The sequence below is a fragment of the Anser anser genome (genome assembly GCF_964211835.1).
Source record: "Anser anser genome assembly, chromosome: 1".
Classification (NCBI taxonomy): Eukaryota; Metazoa; Chordata; class Aves; order Anseriformes; family Anatidae; genus Anser; species Anser anser.
Window position 1 is genome coordinate 132,879,390 of NC_139720.1, and position 26,393 is coordinate 132,905,782.

Sequence of the window (26,393 nt, forward strand, 5' to 3'; positions counted from 1 at the left end):
AGTGATACCTACCAGCCTCTGCACCCCACGGCGCGTGGTCGGGAAGGAAAGTGTCCTTCAGATGGGTGTTGCATTTCCTCCTTTGGGCAGGGGCTGGTAACAGCAGGTGTGTGGTCTGTCACCAGATTAGATACATATACAGATCTATATGTGCTCATCAACATTGAAAAGGTGTCAGATTTTCCCTTAAAGACAGATTTCTCAGTTGTGCTTTGATTTCTCTATAGCTATCATAAGGAACATACAGTGTGACTACTGCTGGGGTGAATTTGCTTATCTGCCTACATCTTCACTCAAGTCGTCTAGCAGGGTTTTCATGTTGACTGCACATACACAGGCACTGATGGAAATGTCAGGCTTTCTTCACATACACTCTGCTCTTGATTATTTTTCATTGAGTTATTTTCATCGTGGAAAGCTCTTTGCATCACTGCTAGCAGGAGATGCATTTACATGCGCTGGCTTCAGGGGCTGCAGCTGCCTGACCAGCCCAGGGGGTCTGAATGCCAGCCTTGCTCTTCCTGTGCTGCCTCACAGGAAAGAAAATCAAAATTCTCCCTCAGCTCCTTGTAGCAATTTCCATGGTTATGCGAGCTCCCCATCCCCACTGGCACGGCAGTTCATCCACCTGGCACCCAGGCGACTCTGGCAGTCCCTGGCTCGTGTGGGACATCCTCACCAGGGGCAGCAGGATGGCTCCTCAGACTCCTGCTGAGGCCAAGTCAAGCAGCCCCTGACCCATCATGTCAATTCAGGTGCTGCAACAGAGCAAAGGAATCAATTTAAAACCCCAAGCTGCCATTCCCCATTCCCTCAGGCTGGTCTGTGTGTGCCTGCCTGCCTATGTTTTGAGGGGATTTTTGACCTATGGACTGCAACTGAGAAGTCACAAGTGTGGAGGGCAAAGATTATCTGCCAGCTTTCTCACACAGAATTTCAGAGATGTGAAAAGAAACTATATTAATAGGTTTAACTAACAGGTAGGCTTTTCTTAAGTACCTTCAGATAAAAACATGAGGCTGCACACATCTATGACAATTTTATGTGAGTGCAGTAAGTTTTGCCTACACATAGCACATGTTTTTCGTACCTCTATGCATGTGCAAGCATGCAGATCATATTCTACAATTACATTAATATAATGAAAAATACTTTTTCACTTGGACCTGTTAGCTTCTTTTCATCTCTTAAAGACTTTTTTATTCAATAAGGAGTTGTTATTTCTGCTTTCTGTTTCCTTTAGGCAGGTTTGTTTTTTCTTTAACAATTAAGAGTTTAGCCATTAGTAAAATGGAACATGGACTATAAACGTGAATAGAAGGGGCATGGACCTACAATGCTTTTCAATAATCCAACAGGTTTACATGCTTACCAGGTGCTTCTATTTAGTAAGCTAGTAGTGACTGAACAACTGTATTTTTTATCAACTTGATATGAGTAGAAATGTGATACTTAACGTGAAGTACCTTCAAAATTAAATACTGGATAAGAACATTTTTGAGGATGTCAATAAACATTAAAGAAAAATTTCTTAGTGCTGATGTACTTAGATATGACTAGTCTTGAAAGAGAAGTTTAAAAGGCATGTATCTTCTTTTGAGATCTTTGGCTTAATATTGCAGATGGTTGAGAAAAAAATTAGGGTGTTTTTGCATGATCTATGCTTTTGCTGTGCAAAGATGCCTAAGCAAACTCTGGATGGGTATCTCACACAGACAAGCAACATTCACATTAAATATTATTCAGCTTAGCTAATTTGGCAGAAGCCTGATAGAGTACTTTCTGCCAGCCTCATTCAAGAATAATCTGAGTACTAATTTAATGGTTAGAGTAGGCCTGGTTCAAATAACTCTTTCCTTACAGTGGCAATTCCTATAATTCTTTATAATGTCCATAGAATTTTTTGAGACTTGGATTCTAGTTTATCTAGAATCAGTTTACACAGAAAATTATTAGCCTACGTGAAATCCAGTTACTAACCTTTTTGTTATGAGGCAGCCTATTTCACTTTGCCATTCCCAGCAATTACACCAGTCATGCCAATTTTGCCACTGGTTTCAACACATTTATACCCTGAGCCCAGGGATAGCTGCTAATGAAAGTATTTGGTTCAAGTTTGCAGATAGTCTTTGTTAACCTACCAATAATGCGCAGATGCCATTGGCAAATGCAATGTGCAAGTAGATCAGAAAAAAGCAGACCAGAAAATTCCCCTCTGAAAAACAGGTTGTTGCTCATTATATTGCTGCTGTGGGTTTTAAATACATGGGTCTGTTTGGTTGATAGATGGGTTACCAAAATTTAAAAAGGAAATTCTGAAAGAATGAGCAAGCAGTAGTCAATAGTGTAGTGGATTCATTCAAAAATGGTTGGTTAATTGTATCTTTAAAAAAAGAAAACCCAAACCGCTTCAAATGACATTTTCTTTTCTTGCAATTTTCTTTTTTTAAATCAACACATTGTTGATGCTAACAACAGCAACTAGTGTAGCTCTGGGTGTCAAGCTATGCTAATTACTCACATTCTCTTCCAGCAGTGTTACTAATTATTTAAACTATATCTCACCCTTCATTAAGCGTAGGACAAAAGATGCCATTGCAATCTAGCTCCTTTTGTGGCAAAAATGAAACCCTTTAATTAGGAGTTCTGTACACTTGTCCAGCAGAGAAGACTATGTTAAAGCATGTTTAACAGTCAGTGTAATCACAATTGTGGACATTTGAAAATGAGAAAGTGTTTTCCTTTGGCAGCTATGGCTCCAGCCCTGAGAGGTGCTTTTCTTAATGAACTTTTACTGTGGGTGGAGGGGGATGAGGGCACTTATTCCAGAACCACTTCTTTCTTAGTTACCAAGACCTTACAGTACAACTATGCGTGTATAATTATTTTAGTGTTTATAGACAATTTCATTTTTTTTTTTAAAAAAAAGGTCATAAACACAGATGCCTTAAAAATAGAAACCTCATAAACCGTGACAAAAAGAGAGAATAGGAGACATTCCAGTGGTACGCTGACTTTATGAGGTGGTAGTCATTATTGTGGTAAAAGTTAGAAATAAATTTTAGCTACATAAGCAATGAGAGCTTTAAAAATAGAAAATTCAAATGCTGATGTCTACTCCACTATACTATCACAAAGAAAATATTATTGTCTAATTATTTTTGATGTTGATTCTTTGTTTTTTGTCTTGTTGCGATGGCAAGGAAAACACAATTAAAAAGTGCACTCATTATTTTTAGAGAAAATTAATGAAAATTACTGTTGTCCTATAGATGTATTTATACTCAGGAAAATTATAAGCAAAATTAAAATATAAAATTGTTTTGGAAGAAGGAAGAATATTTGGGGGAGACGTTGGTGGGTGAGGATGGAAAGATAACGCCCATTTAATTTTAGCCAAAGAGCCATGGTGAGATGTGACAAAAGAGGAAGATAAAGAATAAACCATATTTTAAAGTGGTATAAAACCTGCTTAACTCCATTGAAACCAACTATTTTAATCCTCTTCGTATTTACTGTGAATACGGCCATTGACATGTATAACCCTGCCAAAAATTAATTTTGAAATTATTTCCTTGCTGCTTAATCAAGAGAGATCTTTTGTTAAATCAGACTGTTAGAGGTTAGCAGTGGTTCTCCGTGTTTTTGTTTGAACCTTATTAGCACAGTTGTGTATTGGACACGTTTATGAAGGCAGGGCAGTCATCTGAATGTCAGTCCGGAATTCCAGAAACAAAGGGGAGCTTCTTGTTTGTACGTTTTTTATTTCATTTGAGTGGCAGAATCCATAGACATCTATTTTTTCTGCACTTCTTTATTCAGGATGCAAGGATTCAGTTTTCAGTGATGTGTCAATCCAATTACTCACAAATATTTTTTGGTGGGAAGCAGCCATAAGCTGTTTCCACATAAGGAGAATTGCATTCAACTCTTATAAACCTACCTTGGTGGTGCAAAGGTAAGAGATTTTGTCAGGTCCACAGCTTCTACAAATAGAGTACAAAAATATATTTGCTTCCCTGATATTCTGAGATACAAACTTCTCATATTTAAATGTCTTTGCAGAGATACTGGCAAAATATGTGGGAAGATTTCCAACTATTACTTCTTTGTGATATTTTGTATTTGCAGCTTGATCATTAATTGATATATTATGATACTGTGAGAACCTAACAATTCTAAGCCTGTTCTCAAACAAACAGTTTGGTTGGCAATACAGGAATATTGGTTCCTGTACTTATATATAAATACATTATGTAAACACATGTAAATATGTCTATATACATTTTATCAATTTTATATGAATATTTATAGGGCTTGCATTAGTACAATAACATGGCAATACTATATATGTTTGTATGTATGTATGTGTAGATGTGTTTGGATAGCACAGAAATACACATAATTTTTAGCAATTAATATCTAGAATTGTGTAATTGTATAAATATACGTATGCTGATATTTTAAGTAAATATAAATTTTCACATATAGGTAGGTCATTAAAAATATATTTGATCATGTGTATATTAACTACACCTTAGTTGTTTTTCTTGGTATTTATGTTTAAAACTCCATGAATATAACTTTTTAGTAGCATTTTTTTCTCATATGAATCTATAGTTTGCCTGTATACCCTTAAATTTTTACTAACTTCCTATTTATTGGAAGCAATTAACAGTAAAAAAAAAAAAAATAAATGCATAAATCAACTGATATGAAATATGATAGTATTTCAGTGTTATAGTGATATGCATTATTAAACATTTAGATAAGTGGCACTTTTCCATACTTAATAATTTCAAAATGTAGACAAATACTTTCTACAGTGACAGCTAGGCAACTTTAGCATATACACAAACCACTATAACCAACCTGAAAAAATGTGAACTCCTGAACTTTCATTGTTATTAAATTAGATACAGCTTTATATTATTATTAGATTAGATACTGCTTGACACATATTTCATTGTATTTGTTATGAAATGAAAAAGAGGAATGGTCATATATATATATTAGTAAGGAATATTATCTGATATTACTTAACACAGAAACATGCAAAAGTATAGTTAACTCTCTGTGCTTTAATATTTGCAAATATCCAAAATACTAACTTGTTACGTAGAAGATGACAGATGTAGGAACATACTATTTTATTACAAAGGCTTTCTAGCAACACTTATTATATTAATGTGTAAATTTTAAGGCAGACTTTAGAACATACTCTAGTTTTATCTCAGGTGGGTGTGTTTGCACCATCTGATATGTCTTTGGTGGAATTTAAAAGAATAAGTAAATGTCAATAGAGTCATAACAACATTAGCAGTGGACTGTGTTTTCCTTTGTTTGTTTGTTTGTTGTTTTGGTAAGTTTTAGAATGTTTTAGCCTAGTTTGGAGATTCTGGTATTTATGACTGTGGATTATGATCTATTACTTAACAATAGCTATAAATAAAGTTCTATGAGATTGTTTTTATTTACTGAATATATTTTAAATAATATAAGCTACAGTTTTCAAGAGCTTTCACAAATTTACCAGTTGGCATGTCTTTCACAAATATTTGTTTATAACATATTACCTTCAATTTTTAGTGGAAATGATAGTGTTGAAGGCATAATATATACAGGAAGAAGAAGATAATTAAATGTAATTGTAACTAGTACTGCATTATTTTCTTTGTTTTCATGATTCGGATTTCCAGGGAAGGTAGACTAGATGTTAAGTAAAATATATTTTCATAATTTTCCATGGATCTGATCCAAAATGTTCCACTAATGGACTTCAAGTCCCTGTTCTAGCTCTTAATTTGCTTATTGTAATGACCTCCTGACTGTCCCTTTGCTGCTCGTGCGTTTTTAGAGATAATACAATGATCGAGAGGTGGTGTTGGAATGTAATGAATGACAAATGCCTCTTCAGAATGAGAATCTGTGTTTAAACAGCAAACAATAAAGCAATAAAAATGGAAATGAAGCAAATAGATGAGGTTAAGGACAAATAACTAACTCTCTTAAAACATTTAGAGTTGGGCACAGGTTGACCCTTTGTGCAGGAAAGGTAGAGCTTGCCTAATGAAGTAACAAAGATAGGATAGGTAATGGGAGAAGTTACAAACAAGGTGACCTTTCAGAGAAAGAACTCTATATTTTTTAGAATAACAGTACATTTTCTTAAAATTGTTAAATAGAATGAGAAAACTAGTTCTTTTATTGCTTTATTGGGGAATTATAAAGCTCACTGAGGGGGTGTGGTTAGGAGAACTTGCCATAGACAGTAGGCTAAAGCTCACTCTGGCTGCAGTGAGAGGTATGTGCAAGTGTATGAATATGTATGTCAGTACATGAAGTATGTATATTCTGAATTTATTTTAAGGTGTAACCTTATTTTAATGCAAATATTTAAAAAAAAAAGTGATAGCAAATACATTTTCAGATAAACGTTAAGGTTGTTTGTAGTATGCTTTAAATAGGAAAAAACAACAGCAACAACAAAATGGATGTAAATATCTCCCAAACTAGCACTACAGAACACTCAATATTCAGATTTCTCTCAAGGTTTAATTTAACATGTTAAATTACTACATGAAGAGAAATTTAAATTACTTTAATTCTGCCCTGTAATGACATACAATCATAGGAGCATGATTAAAGCATTTCAATTCTTCATTTTATGTTAAACGTTTTTCATTGCCTATTATATTTTTTTCTGTATTCTCTGATCTTAAAACACAAATCCAGCAATGATCCCAGTACATTACTTTGTATTTCAGTCTTTACAAACATCTATCAAGATATTCTTTGGTCCTATATTTTTTCAGCAAAATGTGCCCTTCCTAACCAAATGATAGTATCTGTGTGTGTCTTCAACACACATTAAAATATAAAATTGTTCACACGCATGTGAGCCCACACATAGTGGTTCATAGCCAGTAAGGTATAGTGCCTACCTAGTTCAAAAAGCCTGAATAGTCCAGGGACAGAGAAGCTCTCCCAGGTCACAAACTGCAAAGCTGTGGTGGGTTGCTTTGGCCTCAGAGCCTGATGTGTATGGCAAGACTTTGTGTTCCCTCTCTCCCTCACCTCTCCCCCAAACCAGCCATCCAGTCCCCTATCCCCTTGTCTTCCCTTGACCCTCCACATAGGAAGCCTTTTCTTTTGCTGGGCTGGGAAGGAAGCTGTTGATACCAACAGTGAGCACCCACACTGAGGACATGAGGGGACTTCTGTCCTTTACAGCTTTCACCTCTCATTTAAAATGCACTCTCTTGAATCAGATAGAGCCTTCTCTGTTCTTCCAGTTGTCTAAAGTCAGTGAAAATGATGAAGGAACAAAGAAAATGGAAAAGTAAATGATTTTATCATAGTATGACAATACTGAGCTACCGAGCTATTCCTGGAACTTCTATATATGCTTACTTAAGCAATTCTTACCTAAGTACGAACACTTAAATGGAACCACATTGTCTTCATACCTGTCAGTAAAATGTATAGAACGTGTTGGGTAGCTAATAAATAAGTAATATAACATTGGTGTTCCTGATGCCTTATGGTGCCAGCAGGATTGCTTTTTATGACAGTCTTCTCTTTTGAAAGTTCTGCAGGCTGAAGTGGAAGTATAATTTTTTTTATGAATTTCCTCCTTTGTGTGGGGTGTTGGCCTTGTGCAATATCCCAGTTATGACTGTAAAAGGGGGCATGTTCATGTTGTTTTAATGCCTCAGACAAATTTCTCAAGAGACTGGATCTCTGCATTGCCTCTGAACTTTTCAGATCCCCTACATCAGAGCTTACAGACCTGTTCTCAGCTGCCAAGATGGGAGATTTTGTCATAGCTGGGATTGCACTGCAATATTTAGAAAATTATTTGCCACCTGCTAACACCTGTGTTTTCTGCCTATGCCTTACTTCCTCTGAAACAGCTCCTTGAGATTCTGAGAGCTGAAAACTAGAAAGGAAAAAAAAAAAATGGGGGGACAAGAAATATCCATAGTCAGGAGTATGGTTATGTAGAAATATTTCACTATCCATCTGGAGTATGACAATAATGCACTTCCAACATTTTAGGGTTATTTGGGTGTTTTTATGAATGCATGTTCATCAATTTGACTTTGAAAGGAAGGTATGATGTGGTTTTTTTTCATGCTTACACTATCTGCATTTTTAGAGAAATGAAAATTTCCTGGTAAAATGTAGTTTCAGTCTAGTCATTTTAAATTTTTAATTTTAACTTCCTTACAGTGTCAGAATAGCACGAAGTAGCAATATGATCTTTTAATTATATTTTGCAGTATGAGAGGGATCAAATTCAGTACAGATGAGAGATGTAACTGGAGTGCCTACGGCTAGGCACGGCTACAGCTTTTTCCTTTTGCAATTTCCCTATTTAATTAGTTTTGATATTGAGAATGATCTTCTAAATTATCACAGATGCCTCATCCATAGCCTCTTTGTGACACACTGAACACTGGCTACAAAAAGCAAATGTTTGAAAGTTGAAATGGCAAGGATATTTTGGTGGAATAATAAAAAAGAGAGAGATAGAGAAGGAAGGAAAGAAAAGGAAATTTCTGTGGGCTTTTTTGATTTTGGAATAGATGGTATTCCACTGTACTAACATCTCTGCCAAACGTATCTGTAAAGTATGGAAATAATTTTATCTATTTTTACCATGGCAATTCACAAAGGTTCCATTCAAAATTAAGTCCAGAATATAAAATTTTCCACAAATACATGAAGAGATGCATTCCATGCTTGAAGAAGCATAATTAGTAAATTAGCAAATTAGAAAAGTCATATGGTATCAGTAATATTCAGGCTACATCCTGGCATCATATAATGGGTAAGTTTAAATAAATAATGACAATAATAATAATAAATATTGATTAGTTCCACTAGTCAAAAGGGGCACTACTTTTTGATTTCTTGTAATGATTCTGGTGTGAAATATAGTAACCTCACGTTTTCACTGTGCTGAAAGGTCTGCATTCTCATGCACATAATTTAGGGGAAGTTCCAGTGCAACTGCATGTCCTGCCTTCTGTGCCAGCCTAGTAACAAAGTAGATATACTCCCATTGCTTAATTGTGATGTTCAAACTAAAGATAGTATACTGTAATAACACTACAAAATAGTACTCTATTGACCGAAAATTTACACTCCTTAAATTTGAAAAAAAGAACTGAAATGTGAGACATTCCAAGTTAATTAAATTCTAGGTTTGGTCTGTAGTGTTTTCTCTTTTATGTCATAAGTGTTTCGGCTTTTATTTCTTAATGAAATTCTGATTTTGCTATCACATTCATTTTTCAAAGGAAATTCTCAATAAAATGAAAATGAAAAAGTAGTACAAGAAGAAGAGATCTTTTATGTGACATATGCGAAAGTTCATATAAATTACAATAAGTAGGAATAAAATGTATAGTCTTTTCTCAAAATGCTAAAAAGTACAAAGGGTCCTTTTCACCACCTTTCTTCTTAGGGCTATACTACACAGATAATTTCTTACTGTCAGCTACTGTGCACTCACAAGCTGTGGGTGAACCCACGTAGATATATTAATTGTATGGATTAATTTTCTTCTGCTTTTGGGAATGGTGGTGTGCCCTGGTAGGATAACCACTGCTTTGGTGTACAATAGACTGGAAGTTGTTGCTGGCTCCTGCATTACAGCAGCCTCCTCGCTGAAACTCATCGCTGAAGCCACGCTAGCAATTTTAAAATCTGAGGCTGTATGCCCACATTCTCTTATTTACTGTGACGCAGTCAAACTTTTCAAGAGATTAAAGACAGTCAGCTGTTTACAACAGATGTGTCTCGTGGTAGAAGCATTAAACAGACTTGGTGGGCTGTGGTTAATGGCAGTGTGTGCAAATTTTATCTCCAGATTAAGCCAGCAATGTATGGGAAATATAAGTCTCTTCAAACTGAATCCAAGCAATATTTATCTTATTAATAATTTACTAAAAGATCAGAAAAGATATTGATCAGTATATGGATGACAGTTCAACTAAACAGATATTTAAAATATATCCATAACCCAAAGAGTCTAAGCACATACATGCAAGAAATCCCTTCAGAGGTATAACAGAAGGAACTGTTAAAATGATACAAATCATATTTAACTGACCTCATCAATTAAGAAGACATCAAGATTAGTCAAGCCAAAAAAATGTTCAGTGCCTTTTCTAATATACCAAACCCGACCATATTCTGTAAACTATAAAAGCGGAAAAATGTATTTGCAGATGTACATGAGATTGGCAGGGGTGAATGCTTGGGAGAGAAAGACCCTGTGTTTTTCCAGTAGTCATGGTCCTTCTGGACATTGTATGGTCTTTCCTATAATTCCTGCTTCCCCATCGCGCTGGGCTGCTTGGGCAGGGGGCACTCCTGGATGGCCGTACCAGCACTGGGTCTTTCCCAGCACACAAGGTGTGCTTCCACTTAGTGGGATGGAGCTGCATTTGCCTTTCTGTGGTGAAGTGCTTCTGTTGGAAGACCAGCACTGAGGGTTAATCTGTGAATTGAAAACTCTGCCATGTGAGGGAGCCCCTGCATTGAGGCGCTTTTTTATCCCAAGGAGCTATAGGTGTCCATTGAACAGAAGGACCCACTCAAGATGCCTGGTGAGGTTATGCAAACTTTGGGTGAACTTCTACGATGATGCAATCTTTTCTTTCATGTGCTTAAGTAAGGGCAGACGTTGTTCTCTCCCCTGCATTTGATTTCACCTTTCAACTTCAAAAATATGCTTCAGCTTTGGGGGGGAAGGGACATTATATTAGAAGCACAGTAATGTTTTCACCCTCTTTTGAGCATTTCTTATGATCACTGTTGAGGAAAAAGTGACCTTTCCATTCAGATCCACCAATTAGAGCAGCAGCCATGATGCCTTTTTGTGTTTTCATGCCGTCTTTCATTGTGCTGAATTAGCTTTCTTTTCAGAGTAACTTTGTAGACACTGGTTTAGCTCTCCTGAAATTCTGATGCACTGAAGTTCTTATTCAGGCAGGATGTTAATGAGTTATTTTATCTTTTTTGTGTGTAAGAAACATTATCAGAGGAATGTTTTTCTGTCTTTAATTTACTCAGTTAAATTCAGCATTGTCAGTATTTACAAGAACGGAAAACCTTTGTCTGAACATACAGTGAATTACTTGTAAGTAATACCACCTCTTTAGATTAGTAACTTTCTTTTTATGTCTTTTGTTGAAAGAGACTTTGTAAGAGAGTAAGGGAAGAACATGAGCGTGATAAAATAGTAAGACATTTTTGAATGCCTGAAAAACATTTAAATGTAGACTGATTTTTTAGCAGTCTTAAATGGGTTCTTGCTCTGTCTAAATCAATTTGCACATTCTCATTTGAAAGCAGTGTAATTTGTCTGCCAAATATATCACTGCTACCATATAGGAAAACAAACAAACAATAAAATCTAAGCAAACAAAAACAATTTGGAGTTCTGCTCTTAAATCTCAGAGTGCTTAATTTCAGCACTGCTGAAGTCAGTCAAGGTTTTAGATATGCACAAAATCAAAACATGTTTTAGTAACTTAAGGAAACTTTTAGACTAATTGTTACCTCTATTGTTTGTAAAACTGAGTGTTTGCTGTATAGGGGTAAAATCAACAAGAAAATTGTTGGATTGCAGGTAAATTATTGTCACAAGTTACAGATGCAGATGTGGGAGGGCTTATTTTGTAATGATTGTGTTTATAGTTAGTGATGAAACTGTCACTCCAAGGCAGAAAATAAAAGTAAAAGGGAAGATGCTTATTTTTCACATTTTTTTCTGATATCCTTTAACCATGCTAAGCACCCCAATTCACTCTGAGGTTCAAGACAGGAGTTTCTTGTTGGATTACTCCTGTTTGAAAAACAGGCTGTGAATGTGCTGTCACATGTTTTCCTTGGAGGAAATCATTTCCTTCCTGAGGAGGTCTGCAAGGTCAGGTAAATATCCGATCTTGGAAGCTGCCTCTATCAGGGCTGCTCTCTCTGAGTCATTATTTCTGTGATAAAAATTCATGGAGAAAGTCTTTCAGAAACCCTGGAGTGTAGCTAAGGACTTAGTCATAGCTTCGAAGCCATTTTAACCTGTGCATGCTGGGTAAAAGAGAATTTTCCTAAAGCTCTGCTTTTTTGTTCTCATATATTGTATAAGTCATTTCAGTATTGTTTAAGAGTTGGAATTTGTGTAATGGTTTCTAAGTGCTGTGGAGCAGTAAGAGCTAGGAAGTATGAGTAAAGGGCCTCCTCCTGTTAAGTCTTAAAAGCTTGGTCCTGTTGCTTCTTTTGCTTTATATTATGTTTACAGTATAGACCACATTCTGGCCGCAGGCACACCTGCAGAATCCTAAATTCTTTCAGTGAGCAGTCCTGGTAATGCAATAGCACAGGCCTAAATGGGGTGGGACCAGTCAGTCTACTCCATCTTCTCTGTCTTTAGGCATCCAGCCATCTTCACTGACCAAATAAGTGTACTCTATGTAGACTGCTGGACTACATGTTAATACCATAGGCACAAGTCAGGTGCCTAAAATACAATTTCCAAGCAGCCAAATCAATTAATGGCTGGTTTCTGTGGGTCCTACCTTTTCTTCCTCCTGTCATGTAGCATCCCTGCCTCCTCTTTGGCATTGGTGTCATGCCTGTCTAATCCTGCCCTGAGCTACACCAGCTCTCAAGGTTAGTATAAAACCACTCTGTGTAGCTAGTGAATAATTTTCTCGACATTTAGCAAGTTGAAATGACTGAGTCAGATGTGCTCTAGTTCTGGCACAAAGTAAAGATGAGGACCTTCCAGAGTAGGACAGGGAAGAAAGTAATTGAATGAACTTTAAATAATATCCTAAGCAAGGAGGAGCAATTCCATCTCTAGCCCTTAATTGTATGTGAAATAGGGATATAGCAACTTCTCTATGTCTAGCTCGGCTAAGAGTCATTCTCTTTATTACGACAGACTTCTGTTAAGATATATAGATGTGACTACTGAGCTTGAATAAATCTTTCAGAATTTGAAGAAATCTGAAAAAAGAAAGCTTTCTTTTTCCATGTGTGAATAAGTGACCAAAAGTGTTTTTGCCAATAAAAACAACTCTATTGATAAACAAAGCAAACTAAAGTACAGAGGTACAAAAACGGTGTTATAACAATATATATACAAAGGTTTTTTTTTGTTTTTTTTTGTACAAAAATGCCCTGTTGAAGCTGGGGCCCTCATGTGATGTTAATGCTCTGGCAAAACATTCTAACGTAGATGTGGAGCTGTGGCTTTTGTTGGAAGTAGTGGTATGAGAACATATTTGATCTTTGGAGGTTTTTATCCCTATTCTGTGAATTTTGCCCTATGATTGGTTTTCTTTGTCACTCCCTGGTGTCACCCCCTGGTGTCACCCCCTGCTTAGAACTTACTGTATGTCCTCCAGAAAGTGTCAAAATTTTGAAAAAATATTTTACAAATCTGGCTTAAAGTTTGAGTGTGGAAGCAGTCACAGAGGTTGTATGCTTTAGATTTCCTTGAGAACCCCAAATAACTTTCTACTAGGCATATAATCTATTCTGTTTTGGGAAAAGCCTATCCATGGAAAATATGGACAAAGCTGAGATTTGTTATTTATGTATTTATTTTGATTTAAACATCCAAATTTTTAAATAGTCCTTAAAATATAATGAAATGGATCTCTCTGATAATTCCCTTTTAACCACAAAGCAGCAGGACCTCAATAGCTGAATTACAACAGGTGTAATTGTCTGATTTTTAAAAACTCCCGTCTGATTCTTCCCATTTTCTCACAGACTGTGAAATCAAATGGGCTTGGGAATAGTGCTCACTAAAACAGAGCTCTTCTAAACTAAATAAAGAGCAAATTCCAAAACACATCAGAGCTAATTTGCCATTGTTTTCACCATAAACCATAATGAACCCTCATCAAATGAATGCAGCTGCTATGGTGCTGTATCCAAAATAATGTAATTAAATTGCTGTTTGGGGAATTTTGGAATATAAAATTGGCAGGGACTCATTATTGGCAATTCGACAGTGAAGCACTAATATAATCTTATCCAGAGAGGTGATCCTGTGTGCTGTCATTCTAGAGAAGAAACAGGATCAGGATGACAAATGAGCAGACCAAAATCTGAAACAAGAAACCGCAAGAACTTAAGACTAATCCAAGCCATGCTGGAAAGGCTATTGGGAAGGAAAGGGGAGGACAGGAGGAGAAACCTTGGATGGGGAATGTTAGAAAAATTCTCTATCATGCTTAGATGTGACAAGGTCAACACAGAAAGAGAGCCCACCAAAGGGAGCCTGAAGGAGGTACAACCTTGCCACCAGCAGGGTATGGGCAGTCACAGACCTGAAGCAGGCAAGGGTAGTTCAGGGGCATCATGCCCACAGCTTACTCATCCTTCCTGCCTGTTCCCCTACAAAAACATCCTCTCCTAGTCTATCAGAAAATGTGTGATTGTTTGATGGTAACTTAAATTACCTCCATTTGAGGGAAAGCAGCAGTGTTAGGCAGCTTGGCCTCTTGCATGATGAATTCCCTTGGAGCTGTCAGGACCCAGGCTGGCACATGGAGATACAACGTACAACTCAAACATCTGTAAAAACTTCCAGGAGGAACGTGTGCTGAACACACTGACATTGTCTTTGCTTGGGCTCTTCAAAATCAAACAAGAAGGTATTGAAGTGCCAAGTGTTATGATGAAGTGACTACTACAATCATTTTCTTGGTTACAAAACTCTAAAACTAAAACAAGTATCATCCTGTCTCATCAGAAAGCAAGTTTTCCTTCTAATTTTTGTTAAAAGAAACCACAAATTAATTCTAAACTCAGGAGAGAGGAATTTGCATTGGGGCCAAATCTGAGCCTTTAAATGTTTATGTTTAATAAGCCTTAGTATGCCCGTTCTAATTAAGTGTATATGAAATATTGCAGCTTAAAGCATACTTTAGTTTTACAGCTATGTTTCTGTTCCTTTATATGGTAAGAATAGCTCTTGGGATTATGTTTCCAATATGAATATTCAATATTATGGATTCAGAATTGGATAGCCATGAATATTTAATGTTACATGTTCCCAAAGGAGATACCTAACACTTCAGCTCAGGGACAACTGAACAGATGAAGCCAACAAAGTCCTTCAGATTATCTTCAAACAAAGTCCTTCATGTTATTTTTTCTCTCTCTCTCTCTTTCTTTCTTTCTCTCTTTCTTTCTCTATCTCACTCAAAATTTCTTAGTGCATATCAGTTACTGACAAAGTTGCAGAACCAGCAGCTGACAGTAAAATAATTGAAAAAGGGGACACAAACAGCAAATTTTCAGGCTGTTGATGAAAAACATCATTTCAAAAGAAAGAAAAGTACAGAGATCGAATGTTGAGATTAGAGACTGTCATGTTCAACAGCAAAAGCTCACAGAACATCTTTGATATGGAAAGAATATTAAAAAAAAGTTCACAGGTGGGTGTGAATCTCTGTTATACTTCCACTTAGATAAAAAAATATATTTTGAGGTTTGATATCCTTTCTACCCTAAGGTTTAAAACAAGAAGAAAAAATGAGCCTGCTGTATCCTTCTGTTGCTCAGCATTGGCCAGTAAACATTCTTTTGGATGGGAATAAAAAATAGTTATTAGAGCTAACATTTGGCCTCAAGGTAAATGTTCCAGCCACATAAATCTGCTCTAGTAACAGACTGATGTCTCCTGAATTTGAACTGCCAGAAGGGGAAGTGAAAAGAGAAATAGGCAGGGTGGGATTTGTAGGTCAGTCACGGATTTCATGTAATTCATTTGTTTATGTAGCTTTGCAAACCCAAAGCTGTCTGAGATTTAGAAAAACAAATATTCGCGTCTTCTCAGAAGTTTGCCAAATGACAGAGTGCTGGCAGTCTAAGAGAGAGGCTGAATTCATTTGCTGCCATGTTGTTTTAGCTCACAATAAGCTTTACAGTTATCCTGGTTTTCATATGTAATACCTTCAGCATTGCTGATGGCAATAGGGTGCCTCTGTCCCATGCCGTAACAAAAAGAAAAAAAAAAAAAAAAAGCTGTTGCTTAACAACTTCACTGGGATTTTTAACTTTACTGGATGATGACGACTTTGGTTTTATCTTTGCAATTCGGTTTTGTCTTGCAATTTAATCAATAGAGTTGGGTAACGTTTTTAGTGTTTTAGTTATTCCCACTTTTGCGTAAAACTGTAGAAGAGGCTTGGGGTGAAAAAAATAAATAGCCTGAAGACATATTCTAGTCATGTCACACTTCTTTAACCCAGTGACTCAAGGATTAGAAAATCTGATTCTTATCCCAGTATGAGTGTCTTTGAAACTACACCTCCCTGTGTAAAAGTGTGGTGTCTCTCACGAGAAAGTTAGAGGGCATTTGGAGTGGGATCTTTTTTTTTCTTCACTGCACTTTGCATCATTCACTTGGGGAGGTAGAAAGCGATTCTTCCTCTGACCCTTTTCTCAGTACACCACAGTAGCACAGTTTGTCCCTGGGGCCATGAATGATGTCTCTTCTGTCCAGCCAGCCAAAGATGCTGGGCTCTGCCATCCTCAGGATCTGCAGCCTGATGTCCAGGCTGCTCTGGTTCAGGGATTCCCCTGCAATGCGTAGCCTTGACCCTCAGACCAGTAATGAAGGACCTTTAACAAGAGAGAAGTTCTTGGCCATATATATCCTCCCACTTGGTTGTCCTAGAACCTGGAGATTTAGTCTGTCTTTAGAAAAGTGGGAAGTCCAGGTCAAGTTTGTTCTTTTCCCAAGGTAAGGACAAGACCAAAGAAACACAGCAACTTTTCTGCTCTCAGTATTTTGGTTTGGCTGCTGACTCAGAAAATCAGTTAGAATCACAGCCCTACACGGGGCAGAATAAGGTAATATTCAGTAGGACAGTATTTTGGCCTGTGTGGAGCTAATACACTTGCAGAGGCTGCTTTCCATGTACTGCCTTATTTACTCCTCTACGTTCTCCAGCAGAATCCTGTTTTCTGTGCAGGCTTATTTAAAACAGAGATGCAGTACATTAAGAGAAAACACGGACTTTTTTTTTCGATTTTTTTTTTTTTTGGCACAACAGGTCTACAGACTGGTCTTAGATGAAGTTCAGCTAATTTATAGACTAACAATAGTGACCTAATATTTCCTTTAATACTGAGATTTGGCAGTGAGCACCAGAAGGAAGTGTTTCAATCCAATGTATAAGAGAACAGCAAAAGGGAAAAAAGAAACTTCCTTTTTACTATGTGAGCAGAATAATATATTACAAATAATTTCCACCCATTAAAATGCCCTTTTGTTCTTACAGCCTGGTTTGGGATTTTCAGTCACTCTGGTTTTGATCATTGTAATATCTGTACAAGATCCCATCTTTTCTTCTTCATATCCGTAGCTTGCCTTTGCATATGTTCCATCTGAGGCCAACTACTTACATTCAAAGATCGTTAAGCAGGGTACTTATTACTAAAGAGTAGTGGTCAAATTGTGAGCTATTCTGGCCCAGCTAGTGCTGCTAGATTTTTGTCATCCTCTTCAAATCTAGTTATTTCTGGATATTTTCATCTTCAATCAAATGACCAGCTGTAACGTAGCACTAACAGACCAAATTTTGTGGAATATGGCTATTTAACTCAGCTTTCTCTAATTTTGAAAATTCCAAGATTAAAATCCAAGCTGAGAAGCTGTCCAAGCTTCTCTCAAGAGTTCGAGGAAAAATCTCTGTGTTGTGCTAGCAGCTCTTTAGGTGTTTCCATGAGGTACCTCTCTGATTAGTGAATGGTATGTTTTTGCATTACAAATAAATAATAACTGGAGAAGAAAGAAGGAAAGATTTTGTGTTGTGCTTTTTTTTGTACAACACCAGCAATACAGCAGTGTTTCATTAGTTCGTGTTAGGGAGGTGGCTTCTCTGGCCCATTTTGTCCTACTAGCTTTAGGAAACTATATTAGCAACTCTCAAGTGTATTCAAGTCTCAGAGCAGTGAGGGTCTTCGGTTGTTTGTGAACCATTCAGCATGGAAAAGCTGAATTGCTCAAAGGCTTCTCTCATAAAAAGCATATCATGTCTGATTTGGAAACCCCACAGCAGCGTGCAGTTTAACAGCAGAAGGGACTGGAAGAGACGCTGCCATGTCCTGTGGAACTCAACACCAGGTTTCAGAAAGTGGTGGGGAAGGAGAGAGATATTTCTGGATGCCAAGGTTTTAAAAACAATCAAGAAATGGCAGTAAATTATGTGATGATGCCTTGGGAAAAGGCTGATTTTCAGCCACTAATTTTTATTAGCTTTGTGACATAATCAAGCAATAAATGTCAAAAGAGCACTGCTCTTAGAGGGGTTTCTGCACTCTCGGTTCATTGCAACTAAAATCCAGAAGTGTGCAGGTTTGTTTAACTGCTTGTGGGGAGCAATCCCAGGAATTGAAATTAATCAAAGAATAAGCAACATCAAAAAAGTTGTTTCTGATTTTTTCAGGATTTTGGTTTATTTTTCTTCATTGAAACTAAGCACAATTATAATTAACTTATCCTTTTGAGAAGCACTGGAGTTTAGTTTCTGCTAGGATTCCCATCCAAAATGCTACTTTCTGTTACTTAGTTCTTATTTAAGTAGAAATTTACAATTGTAAAGTTTTCATCCCAAAATAAAATTAGAATGGGCTTTTCTTTTATTTTTTTTTTTCTCCAGTGGCTACTGTGTGTAAACCAGAGGTACATTCCCAATTAGGGGACTTCTATTTTCTTTTTCTTTTCTACTTTTTGCAAAATACAGATTCTAGTAGACAGTTGATAGCAGTAAAAAGCATTTATCCATCTCCAGAAAATAGCACCTTACTAGTTTAAGTGGAATTTCTTAATGATGAACAGACCGTAGTGCTAGTTTTTACACCATTTTGTCCGAGTTTACCTTTTATACTAGCAATACATTTTTTTTCTGTGTCAACTCTGCATCAGATCAGAAGGATGTATTCTGTTATCATTGTCCATTGTGCTCAAATGGACTTCATGGGAGATGGGCTCAGGAAATCTACTGTAGTTCCCTGACTCTGGCTAAAGCTGAAGTACAGCAGCATTCAGTGAGGTATATATTATTAATATCTATATTTTACGTTCTTGTTCCTGGCAAGTTTTTAATATAAATCTTCGATACACACAGTTCTATCTTCTATACACAGTGTTCTGGGGAAGTCCTCTCCTTCTGGCTAGAAATGTTGTCCAAGCAAATTTTAAAGACTGTAAAAGAGTGCCCAGAATTTCCAGATGGTAACTCTTATGTATAATATGCTTCTAATTTGGCTCTTCTTCATCTGGAGTCCTATGCGTCTTTGGGATTTTCAGATATGACCACCCAGACATGTTCATGCTGCTCTTTACCCACACACAGGAATTCTAATACTGTCAGGACATCCTGGCCTTCCTGAACATACACTATATTATTTGTTGATTGCCAGCTTCATAATAAGCCTTCAGTAGGTCCTTGGGAGGGGTCACACACTACTCAGGTGGCCGCTGCGAGCCAAAAGATTCCTATGTGCCCTAAATATCTCACATTTATTTAATATAGAGCAAATGTTCACAGTGTTTTGATAAGGAAATCCTGCCTAAAAATATCAGTTGTCTCCTATCTTGACACAAGATCCTTGCCTCCCTGGATGATTCACATCATGGCAGACGTAGGTGGAAATGAAAACAACGTCAGCTTTTTACCTACAAAAAGCTTTTTGCATAGTGACAATGGTCCATTTTACTTTTACTGACCCACTTAAAAATATGCTTCACTGGAAAACCTGGCACTATGGAGAAAATATCTCAAATGAGTATTTAAGTTTTATCTAAATACCCTGCAAGCACTTCGGTTATGTTATCAGAATCATATAATCATTAAGATTGGAAAAGATCTTGAAGGTAAAAGAATGACTGTAAGGTGCAAAGAAATCTGTCATTAAGATATGATTGTGCATCTGTTCTTTATTTCATTTATTTGAAATAGTAGCCTATGAGGTTATGGTGACAAGAGTTGGAAAATATGTCCAGTCTTTCTGCTGATGATTCCAATCCACACAACAAAGTTCCATTAGGAATTTGAATTCATGGAATTACTTTTTATTATATCTACTTGTTTTATTGCTGCTCACAGAGTCATAATAGACATGAAATAATTTAGTGTCTACTTTAAAAAGCAGAAATCCATGTCTCATGAATGCTCTTTCTTTTGAATATCCTAATGTTTTCTTTCTTTCTTTCTTTCAAACTTCATGTTAAAAGGGGATAATTGGTATGCCTCTGAAAGTCATAATTCTAATAGGTTTTAAGATAATTCCAAGGCAAATATTTGGTGGGCCTATTAGATATTTATTGACTTTTTATTCTGTAGAACAAGAGGGTCCACGGTGTCAGTATAATTATTGATCTCACTGAAAATTCTAACTTGTTATTTGACTGCTTATTTTGGTGACATAAATTAATTTGTGAAAAGTCTGATTTTAAATGTATTTTAATGCTGCCCAAGTAATTCAAGGAAGATTTGTATTTTACTCAGACAATTTGTAAAAATTTATAAAAGAGAGAGGGAGAGGAAAGAATAAAAATCAGCATAGCAAACATGTAAGAAAAGAAAAAGTAAACAAAAGCTCTGTTTAAGGCTCCAATCCTGCACAAGGAAACCTAGTTGTTGATTTAAATGGGAGCAGAAACCTGCCCTTTAGCAGAATGAGTGCTTACAAGATACGGGACTGTCGTTATGTAAAATGGTATTGTGTATTTGCTATTTTTTGTTTCATATCATGGAAAAGACCCAAGAACCAAAGACCCCCAGGCTAGCATTTAATGTCTAAAATAAGTTAAGTAAACCTCTTATTTTTATTGGCAACCTGCAGTCTGTTGCAGCTCACACTCTGCTGACAAAAAAAAAAAAAAAAAAGGCTCTGCAGTGGGGTAAAACACAAGCTTTTCATGTTTGGGGACTTGGCAGAGGATGAACACAGGAGTCTCAGTTAAGCCTCTGATGTAAATAGGTGATTTCACAGAGCACCTTTGCAATTTGGCTGCCTTGTTTGCAAGAGACCTCATGATTAAATCAGCCCTCAGTGAATTGCTTAACATTACCCTATAGAAATCTGCCTCTGTAGGTCAAATCTGAAGTTAATTCGCTGTTCGCTGTAAGTATTGCAGTTTCTTTTGTGCTGTTCTCAGAGTACAGCAGATGTCTACCTCAACTCAGTACCTACTTCAGTCTGTAAATATTGCTGTGAAATACATTTACAGCTCTGAAATACAATGAAGAACTCAATGAATAAATATTTGACATTCAATGAGAGACTTTTTAAATTCAATTCACCTGCAAAAAAATATCTGGCAGTAGAATTACCAAACTGAGTATAACTGTAAAAATTATAAGTTGTGCTTAGGCAATTAGAATTAATATTGCCCTAGTTCTTTCTACTCTGATTATAAGTCCTTACAGAGTACCATCCAGTTTTTATCATCCACATTTAGTGATGTGCTTTAGTTTCTGTACCCCATTCTTTAGAAGTTCACGCTAACAGCATTCCGTAATGGCAGGACTGATTCAAGGCTTGTTGGCATCAGTGGAAAAGGCCCAAGCTGACTTTAGTGGCTGCTGCACAATTACCACAGGGAATCAATGGCTATATGCATAAAAAATTTACAGGGATTAATTTGGGTGTTTTGTCTGCATCTTGAGTGGAAAAGTCTCAAGTGAGATCCAGGGAGTCAAGCTGTACATAAATCATTTAAGAACACTGCAGCAAAGACCATGTGTTTAGACTGAACACTTAAGCAATTAAATGCCCAAGTACCATGAACATTGTCCTGTGAATTAGGTATCTGACTGTTATTTATGGAGTAACTCTACAAGTCCTAATAATAGATTGTATAGTGTTTTTTCTCACATATCTTTTGTTTCATTCCATGCAAAGTATATCTGGGGTAGTTCACTTTGAAACCTTTGAAATACTGTGCCTTTTAAGGATTTTTTTTTGTTTAGTTTGAAGAAAAAAAATAGGTATCTATACACTCTTCCTAATTACTCTTTGTTCTATATTCTTTCACCTGTTTGTTTTAAATTTTACAAGGCAGACATCACGTCTCCTCTGGTTTTGTAAAGATCCTTGGGTACTTTTACTATATATAGTTGACTGAAGGCCCAATTCTAAGGTTAGGTCTTCATAGGTAAAGATTCTACAGCAGGCCGTGAAACAGTCTGTTATTTAATCCAGGTGTGTAATTGCCTGCAGGATCAGCCTCTCATTTGTGAATATTTGTTTCCTTTGCATTTGATGCAAATGTTGCACTATTTTTTACTGCAGTTCTACATTACTTAACTGTCAATGTAATTTAACAGGATAAGGAGGTCAACTGACTTTCACAAGGTTCATGAGATTCCTTGACTGAATTCCTCAGCATCCATTGAGTGCCTTCTTTAACAATCATGTCTTTCACAGGTTATAGAAGACCTCCGCTTTGAGACACTTACGGATGGATGTTTACTAACAGTATTTGTTTGATAGGTTCATAATTATTTCACACATCATTTTATACCGCACTTGTACAATGCAGAAACCTACAGGATTATAGATAATTCAAGACAAAAAAAAAAAAAAAAGGTCTGTTTTCAAATAAAGTTAACAACGGTATAACATTGGTATTTTAACTGAAATCTGTCTATGACATAGGGTTGCTGTAAACAGCCAAATGAGCCAAATCCAGTTGGAGGCCGGTTACTAGTGGAGTCCCCCAGGGCTAAGTGCTGGGGCCGGTCCTCTTTGATATCTTTATCGATGACCTGGATGAGGGGATCGAGTGCACCCTCAGTAAGTTTGCAGACAACACCAAGTGCGTGTGTCGATCTGCTCGAGGGAAGGAAGGCTCTGCAGGAGGATCTGGATAGGCTGGACCGATGGGCTGAGGTCAACTGCATGAAACTCAACAAGGCCAAGTGCCGGGTCCTGCATCTGGGACGTAACAACCCCAAGCAGCGCTACAGGCTGGGAGATGAGTGGTTGGAAAGCTGCCTGGCGGAGAAGGACCTGGGAATACTGGTTGATAGGCAGCTGAATATGAGCCAGCATTGTGCTCAGGTGGCCAAGAAGGCCAACAGCATCCTGGCTTGCATAAGAAGCAGTGTGGCCAGCAGGTCTAGGGAAGTGATTGTCCCCCTGTACTCTGGTGAGGCCGCACCTCGAGTACTGTGTTCAGTTTTGGGCCCCTCGCTACAAGAAGGACATGTAGGTGCTCGAGAGAGAAGGGCAACGAAGCTGGTGAGGGGTCTAGAGAACAAGTCTTACGAGGAGCGGCTGAGGGAGCTGGGGTTGTTTAGCCTCGAGAAGAGGAGGCTCAGGGGAGACCTCATCGCTCTCTATAGGTACCTTAAAGGAGGCTGTAGCGAGGTGGGGGTTGGTCTATTCTCCCACGTGCCTGATGACAGGACGAGGGGGAATGGGCTAAAGTTGCGCCAGGGGAGGTTTAGGTTGGATGTTAGGAAGAACTTCTTTACTGAAAGGGTTGTTAGGCATTGGAATGGACTGCCCAGGGAGGTGGTTGAGTCGCCATCCCTGGAGGTCTTTAAAAGACGTTTAGATGTAGCCCTTAGTGATATGGTTTAGTGTAGGACTTGTTAGTGTTAGGACAGAGGTTGGACTAGATGATCTTGGAGGTCTCTTCCAACCTAGACAATTCTGTGAGTCTGTGATTCTGTGAAATACACATAATCCTATGTAATGTTTTCTTTACCTGGGCAGATCTGTATCAGTCTAGTTTTCCACTTTAAATGCAGGACTCTTAAGTTAACCTGGACTGTTTATAGGCATCATTAAGGAGTGATATAGTATCTGTTTCATGTAACTTTATCCAGTTTATAGATAAAACATAGCAAATTCATCCTCAGTGGACATTTACTGAAGTTTTTGGAAAATCACTTCATCCAACAGATATGGCAATTTAAATACTGTTTTGAACATATAGCTCACCTTCTTAATCACAAGTGTTTAGTAACTGACATCCAGTAAGTTTTACAAAGTTTGTACAGTCTCTTGATGTAAGTATTGGCAGAAAGTATTCTGGCTAACAGAAAACCACATCTGGTTTTAAATATTAAAAAAAAAAAAAAAAGCATTAGTAATTTTATATTTCCAGGTAGTTCCTTCCCTAGCATGATTAGACAAGAGAATGCATCTTGTACACTTTGAACCTACACAATGCAGCCTTGCAGCGCTTGTTTCTTTCTGGTCACAGCCAAATTATCAAAGGCAGTTTATTGCTATGATGCAAACATAAAAATTCCAGAATTAGAGCTACATTTTGTAAAAGTACTGATGTTGAGGGCTGATGTTGAAATAACAAAAATTTTCTGGCCTAGGCTGGGGATAATGGTAAATTCTTTATTCTGCCATTATGGGTAGCCTGTCCCTTCAGAGTGCTTAGGTCCTGTGAGGTGGGATAAATGTGGTGGGATCACCACCTGGGAGAGGTCACAGTAATCCAATGCAAGTTACTTGCAAAAAAATAATAATAATAATAATTTAAAAAAATGTCCTGCATTTGTGGTATCATCTAAATGTAAAATACACACGCTTTTTAGGAAGTGAGAAAAAGGTAAAAAACAATACAGTGTAACAGCCATGTGTAACAAATATATATGGTACATAGTGACCTGTTGCTGTTTCCACTGGTACTACTTGCAAGAGTAAGGGTGACGCATGTAAGGGCTTATGGGACAAAGGCTAGGGCTTCTGTTTCAAAGCAGAATTAATAAATAATAGTATTTTCCAGGAATGCCTCCAACCAGATTTTTTTTTACCAAGAAACAACAAACTGAAAGCATCCCTTTCTCTCCAGCATATTTTGAATGCCAAATGATGAAGCTACATAGACATGTTCAAAAAAAGAACATACTCATTTAAATATAGGGCTGCATAAAACAGCACAGATTCACTTGAAAGTGATAAATAAAAAACAAGAGAACAGTCTATTTTTTATCCTCTAAATTTCTCATTATCCTAGGTTTACATAAAAAAATACTGAGTTTTAAAACATTGTTTGGGATGGGATCTTTTTAAAGCAATATTGCTATATTATCATTACAAAGTAGGAGTGTAGCATGTCCCAAATGCCACCTGAACATCAGAGATGGACACTGTTATCACTAGCTGTGATTATTTTCTCCTCTAAGTCACTATCAAAGGTTGTAGATGAGATCACAGAGATGCATTTTTTTGTATCATGTAGTAGATTTGCAACTGAAAATAAACTCTTTCAGCCATTGAACTAGCATTATTTTTGGAAAATTTTGGAGACTGAAAAATAATTTGGGCACTATGAAAGAATAACTATGATTTCTTGATTTTCCTCGAAACTTTTTAATCTAGATTTTGTATATAAACTTTGAAGTTAAGATACTAGCAGATCATAAGAAGAATGGGAGAAAAGCCTTGAACTTCAAAGAAAACCACAAAATTGAACAGGAGCAATGTGACACTGCAGAACTTCACAATGTTCTTTCATTGCTTCCATTGTACTCTCCTGTTGAAGTACTTCAAAATCATATATCTACTCTTACGCTTTCTGTGAGTATAACTTTGGTTTATAGTGAGAACAGAAAACATTCTGGTTCTCACACACACAGCCATTGCCAAGCCTTGATATGGAACCTACCTTTTTTTTTTTTTTCTTTTATCAATTGGCAAGTATATCATACTCATAGTTTAACTATACTCGTAGTTTAACTAGTAAACTATGCTGCCTCTAGTAAGTAAAAAAAATAATTATAAATTCCTCTCTAGGTTTCAGAATTGGATAAACTATTTTATTTCAAATGTTTCAAGTACAAATACAAAAGAAGAATCTGAACAAATGTTTTGTTTTTAACTATACTAGACTGAAGTATCTTAGAAGTCTGACAAATCATTATGTCCTAATGGAACAAACAGAGCAACCTGAAACTTGACAAATAGTGAATTCTGCAGTGTAACTTTCAACAGAAAATCTCAGTGTAGAGCACAGGCAGATCAGATAAGCTTTATCTTTGATCAAGAGCCAAAGGCATGAGGAAAATAATGACATTCATTTAATATTTTTTTTGGAGAACATGAGGTAAGGATTGGAAGCAGTTATTATTTATTTTAACAGGAGAATTATTATTAAATTACTTTTGTCTAGTTAAAACAAAGCTAGGACTGAATGAAATAAAATTGTATGCTCTCTTCATATCTTTACTCTTAATATTTAATAAACTATCTTTTCTTCTATCATCTGCTCTCTAATATTCTATTCCATTCTTCAGTCTGCAAGAAAAAAAACTTTAAATTAAATATAGTCTAATGCCTGGGAACAGAGCTGCTTCTAATGCTGTAGTAGACAGTTC

The 26,393-nt window shown here is 36.8% G+C and overlaps 1 protein-coding gene and 2 long non-coding RNA genes across 12 annotated transcripts in view; 2 read left to right on the forward strand and 1 right to left on the reverse strand.

Moving 5' to 3' along the window:
• Positions 1-26,393, forward strand: part of MID1 (midline 1) — a 251,968-nt gene that overhangs the window by 146,709 nt on the left and 78,866 nt on the right. The gene's annotated exons all lie outside the window — the stretch shown is intronic.
• On the forward strand, positions 4-16,040 carry LOC310893314. The gene is made up of 2 exons (XR_014578895.1): positions 4-3,958; positions 4,066-16,040. It is a non-coding gene; the product is annotated as an uncharacterized lncRNA (long non-coding RNA).
• Positions 15,909-26,393, reverse strand: part of LOC310893309 — a 33,639-nt gene continuing 23,154 nt past the window's right edge. Inside the window, exon 2 of the long non-coding RNA XR_014578891.1 lies at positions 15,909-26,313. This is a non-coding gene — a long non-coding RNA (uncharacterized lncRNA). The remainder of the gene's footprint in view (positions 26,314-26,393) is intronic.